This window comes from Nerophis ophidion, linkage group LG07 (genome assembly GCF_033978795.1).
Source record: "Nerophis ophidion isolate RoL-2023_Sa linkage group LG07, RoL_Noph_v1.0, whole genome shotgun sequence".
Taxonomy (NCBI): Eukaryota; Metazoa; Chordata; class Actinopteri; order Syngnathiformes; family Syngnathidae; genus Nerophis; species Nerophis ophidion.
In genome coordinates, this window is record NC_084617.1 from 15276677 (window position 1) to 15287136 (window position 10460).

Consider the following 10460-nt stretch of genomic DNA (forward strand, 5'->3'; position numbering starts at 1 on the left):
CTACTGTGAAACATGGGGGTGGAAACATTATGCTTTGGGGCTGTTTTTCTGCTAAGGGGACAGGACGATTGATCCGTGTAAAGGAAAGAATGAATGGGGCCATGTATCGTGAGATTTTGAGCCAAAACCTCCTTCCATCAGTGAGAGCTTTAAATGGTTGACCAAATACTTATTTTCCACCATAATTTACTAATAAATTATTTAAAATTCCTACAATGTGAATTCCTGGATTTTTTTTTCACATTCTGTCATTCACAGTTGAAGTGTACCTATGATGAAAATTACAGACCTCTGTCATCATTTTAAGTGGGAGAACTTGCACAATCGGTGGCTGACTAAATACTTTTTGTACCCCACTGTATATACATCCATAAACAAGCTTATAGGTGCGTTTAGTTGGACAAGCGAAAGTTAAGTCGGAGAAAATGCGGTAGTTTATAAATTAATTATTGTTTCTGTGCGGCCCGGTAGCAAATGTGTCACAGACCGCTACCGGTCCCCGGACCGGTGGTTGGTGGCCACTGTCCTACAACACGTCTGTTTCCTCTTCTATTTTTCTAGAGAGTCGGTTGCCAAATGAAAATGTCCTCTCTAGCGAATCAGTCCATTGTGTCCTGTGGCACCGTGAGGAGTGACCTACATGAGTAGCGTCAAGCACATTGTCCTTTTTACTGCTGACTCACTAGCTTGCCTTCGTTTAGTGTCGGCATTGGACTTATTGAAGCAATCAGCTAAGGCACGGTACACGTTGGGCCTCACATAAAAAAACAACAAACCTGGACAATCACTGCTGTTGTTCAATCAGTGTCACAGTGCTCAAAATGGAGGCTGCGTTCCATTACCGTGTCGTCTGCGGAATGGCGACAACATGCTCCAGACTGGCAGCGTGGCACATTTATGGGCATTTCCCCCTTCATGAGATGCCACGCTGATTGATGGCGCAGCCTGGCACACCTCCCGCTCCTCGCCCTCCTGATTTATTTGTCTCGTCTCTGTGACTTGGCAGTGGTGTTGCCCGCTCCTGCCGTGGAAGCTCCCTGCGGGCACATTCACTATTATTTGGAGTCCCGGTGGGCGAAGGCATCAGACGGAAACATACACAGAGTCATGCACGCGTACGCAGCTGCACACACACACGCTGTCTGGTGCCGAACACACACACACACACACACACACACATGCAAGCGCGCGCACACGCACAGTGAGTGGGCCTATGCTGCTGCAGGGCAGGTGAGCCACTGAATGAATGCATCGTTCACCCAGAGGTCTCAGCTGCACACTTGGGCCAAGAGGGCTAAGCGTCTCTGTGAGGCTGCCAAGCGGGGAGCTGGTCCAGAGTGCGCGTGAGGCCGATCCCATTTGTGCACACAAACACACACATGTGCAATTGCTAGCAGGCTTGCCAATGTGCAGTTTATGATCCCTGTCATCCTGTCAGCAGCTGCATGAAGAGATCAAAGCCGGGTTACAATTCGTATGCATCACCACTTAATGCCTAAATAATACAATGCATGTCCATCCATCCATTTTCTACCGCTTATTCCCTTTTGGGGTCGCGGAGGGCGCTGGTGCCTATCTCAGCTGCAATCGGGCGGAAGGCGAGGTACACCCTGGACAAGTCGCCACCACATCGCAGGGCCAACACAAATAGACGGACAACATTCACACTCACATTCACACACTAGGGCTAATTTAGTGTTGCCAATCAAACTATCCCCAGGTGCATGTCTTTGGAGGTGGGAGGAAGCCGGAGTACCCAGAGGGAACCCACGCATTCACGGGGAGGACATGCAAACTCCACACACAAAGATCCCGAGCCTGGGATTGAACCCTGACTACTCAGGACCTTCGTATTGTGAGGCAGACGCACAAACCACTCTTCCACCGTGAAGCCCTACAATGCATGTACTTTTACCAAAGTTCCAGCCATCTATAACATGTTAAGAAGCAAAAGATTAAAATAATTGCCATTTCAGGCGAGTTGCCATCCATCCATCCATCCATCTTCTTCCGCTTATCCGAGGTCGGGTTGCGGGGGCAGCACCCTAAGCAAGGAAGCCCAGACTTTCCTCTCCCCAGCCACTTTGTCCAGCTCTTCTTGGGGTCAGCCGGGAGACATAGTCTTCCCAACGTGTCCTGGGTCTTCCCCGTGGCCTCCTACCGGTTGGACGTGCCCTAAACACCTCCCTAGGGAGGCGTTCGGGTGGCATCCTGACCAGATGCCCGAACCACCTCATCTGACTCCTTTAAATTTGGAGGAGCAGCGGCTTTACTTTGATCTCCCCCCGGATGACAGAGCTTTTCACCCTATCTCTAAGGGAGAGCCCCGCCACCCGGCGGAGGAAACTCATTTTGGCCGCTTGTACCCGTGATCTTATCCTTTCGGTCCTAACCCATATCTCATGGCCACAGGTGAGGATGGGAACTTAGATCGCCCGGTAAATCCAGAACTTTGCCTTCCGGCTCAGCTTCTTCTTCACCACGACGAATCGATACAGCGTCCGCATTACTGAATACGCCGCACCGATTCACCTGTCGATTACAAGATTCACTCTTTCCTCACTCGTGAACAAGACTCCGAGGTACTTGAACTCCTCCACTTGGGACAGGGTCTCCTCCCCTTTTTCCGGGCGAGAACCACGTACTCGGACTTGGAGGTGCTGATTCTCATCCCAGTCGCTTCACACTCGGCTGCGAACCGATCCAGTGAGAGCTGAAGATCCTGGCCAGATGAAGTCATCAGGACCACATTATCTTCAAAAAGCAGAGACCTAATCCTGCAGCCACCAAACCATATCCCCTCAACGCCTTGACTGCGCCTAGAAATTCTGTCCATAAAAGTTATGAACAGAATCAGTGACAAAGGACAGCCTTGGCAGAGTCCAACCCTCACTGGAAACTTGTCCAACTTACTACCGGCAATGCGGACCAAGCTCTGACACTGATCGTACCGCCACAATCAGACAGTCCGATGCTCCATACTCTCTGAGCATCCTCCACAGGACTTTCCGAGGGACACGGTCGAATGCCTTCTCCTAGTCCGCAAAGCACATGTAGAGTGGTTGGGCAAACTCCCATGCACCCTCAAGGACACTCCCGAGAGTATAGAGCTGGTGCACAGTTCCACGACCAGGACGAAAACCACACTGTTCCAGCCATCCATAACATGTTAAATGCCTACTGAAACCCACTACTACCGACCATGCAGTCTGATACTTTATATATCAATGATGTATCTTAACATAGCAACACATGCCAATACGGCCGGTTTAGTTTACTAAATTACAATTTTACATTTTCCGCGGAGTTTCCTGTTGAAAACGTCGCCGAATGACGCGTATGCTGACGCGTGTTTGTGACGTTATTGGTTGGAGGGGACATATTAGCCCAGCACCACTTACGGCTAAAAGTCGTCTCTTTTCATCGCGCAATTACACAGTATTCTGGACATCTGTGTTGCTGAATCTTTTGCAATATCTTCAATTAATAATGGAGAAGTCAAAGTAGAAAGATGGAGGTGGGAAGCTCTTAGCCTTTAGCCACACAAACACACAGTGTTTCCTTGTTTAAAATTCCCGGAGGTGAAGCTTTACTATGGATCAGAGCAGTCAAGCGAACATGGATCCGGACTACATGTCAACCGGCAGTTTTCGGTGAGAAAATTGTGGTAATAAGTCGCCTCTTACCGGAGATCAGCGGAGCTTCTGTCCTGCAGCAGCTTCGATGTTTCCCTCAGAGAGACTGGCGTCAACACACCTGTGGCCACACCCCTCTGACTATCAGGTACTATTTACCTCACTAAAACACTGGCAACACAATAGAAAGATAAGGGATTTTCCAGAATGGTCCTAGTAAATGTGTCTAAAAACACCTGAATCGCTCCCAATGCAATCGCCTTTTTTTTTTCTAGTCCTTCACTCTAAATTTCCTCATCCACGAATCTTTCATCCTCGCTCAAATTAATGGGGAAATTGTCACTTTCTCGGTCCGAATAGCTCACATTATACACTGGATAATGGATTCAAATGCATGAGAATGTTTTATATTTTGAACGTTATTTTTAACACTGTGATTACCAGCGGAACTATTTATTACTTATCGTGTTAAGCAACGTCAGCTAAGATTTATCTGAGAGCCAGATGCAGTCATCAAAAGAGCCACATCTGGCTCTAGAGCCATAGGTTCCCTACCCCTGTTCTAGTCCTTCATTCTCACTATCCTCATCCACGAATCCTTCATCCTCGCTCAAATTAATGGGGAAATTGTCGCTTTGTCGGTGCGAATCGCTCTAGCTGCTGGTGGCCATGATTGTAAACAATGTGAGGATGTGAGGAGCCCTACAACCCGTGACGTCACGCGCACATCGTCTGCTATTTCCGGTACAGGCAAGGCTTTTTTATTAGCGACCAAAAGCTGCTAACTTTATCGTGGATGTTCTCTACTAAATCCTTTCAGCAAAAATAGGGCAATATCGCGAAATGATCAAGTATGACACATAGAATGGACCTGCTATCCCCGTTTAAATAAGAAAATCTAATTTCAGTAGGCCTTTAAGAAACAAAAGATTAAAATAATTGCGATTTCAGGTGAATTGGTTCATCATAAAATAGGATATTGTAAAATAATCGAGCAAATAAATCTATCCGTCTCATCAATTCCAGCCAAGCAGATGACAAGGAGGCGGGAGCTAAAGTGAAAACATATAGCAGCTAAGCTAGCAGCCGCAGTCTCTCTTACAGCAGATTACTTCTGTCAACTAAAGCCAATATGTTGGCAATTTCGCACTTTTTTTAAATCGGTAAAAGTTGTTTATCATAAAGATACCAAAAAAATTGAAGCTCCTCTTTTCACATTTGAGGCTACTTACAAGGTCCCGCTGGCTGCAAGTCTGGCGTTCCTCTAAGCCCCACCCCCAAAATGCCGACTGACTACTTCCTAGTGGATGCTGATTGGCTGGTTACTTCCTGGTGGATGCTGATTGGCCCACAATATCATACCGTACTTTCGGAAGTAATTAACCGGCATTCTTACAAGTTGAATCTTTTAAAAATGATTAATGCACGTACAGTATAGATTTGACACAAAATAAATACCTATGTCGTTCGTACAGAGGCTTTTTTTTAAATTTTATTAAATTGGGTATATACAGATCTCATCAATTCCAGCCAATCAGATGACCGGTAGGCTAGTACTACAGTAAACACGAATAGCAGCTAAACTAGCAGCCGCTGTCTCTCTTACAGCACATAAGTTCTGTCAACTAAAACTATAACATTGTCAATTTCACACTATTTAAATCAATAAATGCTGTCCGTTGTTCCTCTAAGCCAGGGGTCACCAACACGGTGCCCGTAAGGACCAGATGAGTCACCCACTGTCCTGTTCTAAAAATAGCTCAAATAGCAGCACTTACCAGTGAGCTGCCTCTATTTTTAAAATTGTATTAATTTACTAGAAAGCTGGTCTCGCTTTGCTCGACGTTTTTAATTCTAAGAGAGACAAAACTCAAATAAAATTTGAAAATGAGAGAAAATGTTTAAAGACTTGGTCTTCTCTTGTTTAAATAAATTCATTTCTTTTTTTACTTTGCTTCTTATAACTTTCAGAAAGACAATTTTAGAGAAAAAATACAACCTTAAAAATGATTTTAGGATTTTTAAACACATATACCTTTTTACCTTTTAAATTCCTTCCTCTTCTTTCCTGACCATTTAAATCAATGTTCAAGTATTTTTTTATTGTAAGGAAGAATAAATACATTTCAATTCAATTCTTCATTTTAACTTCTGTTTTTTCGACTAAAAATATTTGTGAAATATTTTTTTCAAATTTATTATGATTAAAATTCCCAAAAATTATTTTGCCAAATCTAGAAAATCTCTAGAATCTAATTTTAATCCTATTTCAAAGTCTTTTGATTTCTTTTACACTTTTTGTTATGGAAAATCTAGAAGAAATATTGATTTGTCTTTCTTAGAAATATAGCTTGGTCCAATTTGTTATATATTCTATTGGATTTTAACCTATTTAAAACATGTCATCAAAATTCTAAAATTAATCTTAATCAGGAAAAATTACTAATGACGTTCCATAAATAATTGTTTTTAATTTTTTCAAAAAGATTCGAATTAGCTAGTTCCTCTCTTCTTTTTTTCGGTTTTATTTTGAATTTTAAAGAGTTGAAATTGAAGATAAACTGTTTCAAAATGTAATTTTCTTTTTTTTTTTTTCCTGTTTTCTCCTCTTTTAACCCGTTCAATTAAGTGTTTTTTTTCATAATTTATTCTCTACAAAAAAACATTCTGTAAAAGAAAAAAAAATGTACAACAGAATGACAGACAGAAATACCTTGTTTTATATATATATATATATATATATATATATATATATAGATTTATTTATTAAAGGTAAATTGAGCAAATTGGCTATTTGTGGCAATTTATTTAAGTGTGTATCAAACTGGTAGCCCTTCGCATTAATCAGTACCCAAGAAGTAGCTCTAGGTTTCAAAAAGGTTGGTGACCCCTGCTTTAAACCAATATCTTTCAGACTGACGCTACATACAAGCTATCACTGGAAGTCTAGTGTTAGTCTAAGCCACGCCCCCAAACATGCTGGTTGGTTCCCAATATTTATGAGACTCTGCCTTTCAAAGTAAACAAGCATTCAAATACAAGTTGTTTACTTTACAAATAATGTGTACACTTATATATTAAGCACTAAATAATTGAGATGCCACATTATCGTAGAAGAGGAGTTTGCGTGTCCAAATTTGAGGGAGACGTCGGATATTGAGTGGACATGTACTTTTATTGTCGGGGCGGCTGATGGAAGATGTGGTCCCAAGGTGGTTGGTACCTTTCGTGGCGGTAATCCCAGAACCTGCTGGTGGACACCAGCGGTGAGGGGTGCCATTAAAGGCCTACTGAAACCCACTACTACCGACCACGCAGTCTGATAGTTTATATATCAATGATGAAATATTAACATTGCAACACATGCCAATACGGCCTTTTTAGTTTACTAAATTGCAATTTTAAATTTCCCGCGACGTATCCTGTTGAAAATGTCGCGGAATGATGACGCGTGCGCGTGACGTCACCGGTTGTAGCGGACATGTTCTCCCAGCACAGCACACGGCTAAAATTAGTCTGTTTTTATCTCATAATTACACAGTATTCTGGACATCTGTGTTGCTGAATTTTTTGCAATTTGTTCAATGAATAATGGAGACGTCAAAGAAGAAAGATGTTGGTGGAAAGCGGTGGATTGCAGCCGGCCGTAGCAACACAAACACAGCCGGTGTTTCTTTGTTTGTTGTGAAGCTTTAATATGGAACAGAGCGGGCAAGCGAACATGGTTCTCTACCACATGTCAACCGGCAGGTTTCGGTGAGAAAATTGTGGTAATAAGTCGGCTCTATTAACGTAAACATGAGCGGAGCTCGTGTCGTTCCTCCTGCAGCTGTCAAAGAGGCAGCTACAACTTTCTTGGCTCTGTCACGCCAAATTTCTTCCTCCCTACAAAAACCTTTCCCCCGGAAGACATTTGGCGTGACAGACCCTCTAATGCCTGAAGGACCCCAATGAGGGTGGATGGACCTTAAAGCAGCCCACACAGCTGCCTGTTTTAAAAGCATTATAATTGGCTGATTGTCATTGGTGAAAAATAACGGTATGGAAAAAAATATTAGCATTCCAGCATGCTAACCTTTCAAGCTATTTTTTTTTCGCTAATTTTGCAGCTGTAATCCTTAAGAGTCATATAACTTGCTTAAAGCAGCCCACACAGCTGCCTGTTTTAAAAGCATTATAATTGGCTGATTGTCATTGGTGAAAAATAACGGTAAGGAAAAAATATTAGCATTCCAGCATGCTAACCTTTCAAGCTATTTTTGCTTCGCTAATTTTGTATCTGTAGCCCTTAAGAGTCATATAACCTGGTATTATCACGCCCTCATTGGGGTCCTTCAGGCATTAAAGGATCTGTCACGCCAAATGTCTTCCGGGGGGAAGGTTTTTGTAGGGGGGAAGACATTTGGCGTGACAGCTCCTCCATGGCTTCCCTCAGAGACACTGGCGGTCACCACACCCCTCCGACTTTCAGGTATGACTATATAATCTCACTAAAACACTAGTAACACAATAAGCAGATAAGGGATTTTGCGGAATTATCCTAGTAAATGTGTCTAATAACATCTGAATCGCTCCCACTGCCTTCGTCTTTTTTTTTACTTTCTTCTAGTCCAGGGGTCGGGAACCTTTTTGGCTGAGAGAGCCATGAAAGCCAAATATTTTAAAATATATTACCGTGAGAGCCATATACTATTTTTAACACTGAATACAACTGTCAGGTTCAAACACTGATGACATCTATGAAACAGACTAGAAGCAAGGAATTAAACAGAGACTGGATTTAATTTAGCTCAATGTGGAGAAACCTTGTACAGTGTCGTCCCACGCTCTGACAAGAGAATTCTACACCTCTTTTATTCGGACTTTTCCTGATTACAACAAAAAATGCGTGCATCTCTTATTCTTTTTAATAACATTGTTATTCTGAAGCTAACCAATAATAAATACAATACTTTTGACCATTAATGTGACTTCTTGAACAGGTGCGATAGAAACGGATGGACGGATTCAAATGCATGAGAATGTTTTATATTTTGAACGTTATTTTTAACACTGTGATTACCAGCGGAACTATTTATTACTTATCGTGTTAAGCAACGTCAGCTAAGATTTATCTGAGAGCCAGATGCAGTAATCAAAAGAGCCACATCTGGCTCTAGAGCCATAGGCCCCCTACACCTGTTCTAGTCCTTCATTCTCACTATCCTCATCCACTAATCCTTTATCCTCGCTCAAATTAATGGGGAAATTGTCGCTTTGTCGGTGCGAATCGCTCTAGCTGCTCGTGTACTTCAGGTACAGGCAAGGCTTTTTTATCAGCGACGAAAAGTTGCAAACTTTATCGTGGATGTTCTCTAATAAATCCTTTCAGCAAATATATGGCAGTATCGCGAAATGATCAAGTATGACACATAGAATGGACCTGCTATCCCCGTTTAAATGAGAAAATCTCATTTCAGTGGGTCTTTAAGCTGAAGAAAGAATCCTACCAGGTCCTTTTGGCTCATGGGACTCCGGAAGCGGACAGGCAGGTACCGACAGGCCAAGCGGTGCGCGGTCACGACTTCCGGACGGCTTCGAATCGATTCCGGACCACCTCCCGCCGCCTCAGGAGGGGGAAGCAGTGCACTGTCAATCCCATGTTACCATGAATTGATTAACGTGGACCCTGACTTAAACAAGTTGAAAAACTTATTAGGGTGTTACCATTTAGTGGTCAATTGTACGGAATATGTACTGAACTGTGCAATCTACGAATAAAAGTTTCAATCATTCAATCAAAGTGTATAGCGGGGATGGTGTGCTGCTGACCTCGACTGCGGATGTTGTGGATCGGTGTATAGAATACTTTGAAGACCTCTGTAATCCCACCTACATGTGATCCTATGAAGAAGCAGTGCCTGGGGAATCTGTGATGGGTTATCTTAGTTCTGGGGATAGGTTATTAAAAAGCTCCTGCCTGGTGGATGAGATCCGCCCGGAGTTCCTTAAGGTCTTGGGATGCTGTGGGGTTGTCCTGGTTGACAAAACTCTGCAGCATTGCGTGGACAATCGGGGTCAGTATCACTGGATTGGAAGGCCTGGGTGATGGTTCCTCTCTTTAAGGGGAACTGGAGGGTGTGTTCTGACTATCCTGGGATCACACTCCTCAGCCTTCCTGGTTAGATCTATTCAGGTCTACTGAAGATAATCGAACCTCGGATTCAGGAGGATAAGTGTGGTTTTTGCCCTGGTCGTGGAACTGTGGACCAGCTGTATACTCTCGACAGGGTTCTTAATGCACGGGAGTTGGTCCAAACAGTGGACTTGGGAGAAGGCATTCGACCGTATCCCTTGGGAAGTGTAGTGCTCAGACAGTATGGGGTATCAGGCTGATCGTGTCAGAGCTTGGTCCGCATTGCCGGCAGTAAGTCGGACCCATTTCCAGTCAGGGTTGGACTCAGCCAGGGCTGCCCTTTGTCACCGATTCTCTTAATAACTTTTATGGACAGAATTTCTAGGCGCAGTCAGGCCGTTGAGGGGATCCGATTTGGTGACTGCAGGAGTAGGTCTCTGCGGATCCGATTTAGTGGCTGTAGGATTAGGTCTCTGCTTTTTGCAGACGATGTGGTCCTGATGGCTTCATCTGCCAGGATCTTCCGCTCTCACTGGATTGGTTCGCAGCCAAGTGTGAAGCGACTGTGATGAGAATCAGCACTTCCCATACACTGAAACCAATACAATGTAAACCAGGGGACACCAACCTTTTTGAAACCAAGAGCTACTTCTTGGGTACTGATTAATGCGAAGGGCTACCAGTTTGATACACACTTAAATAAATTGCCA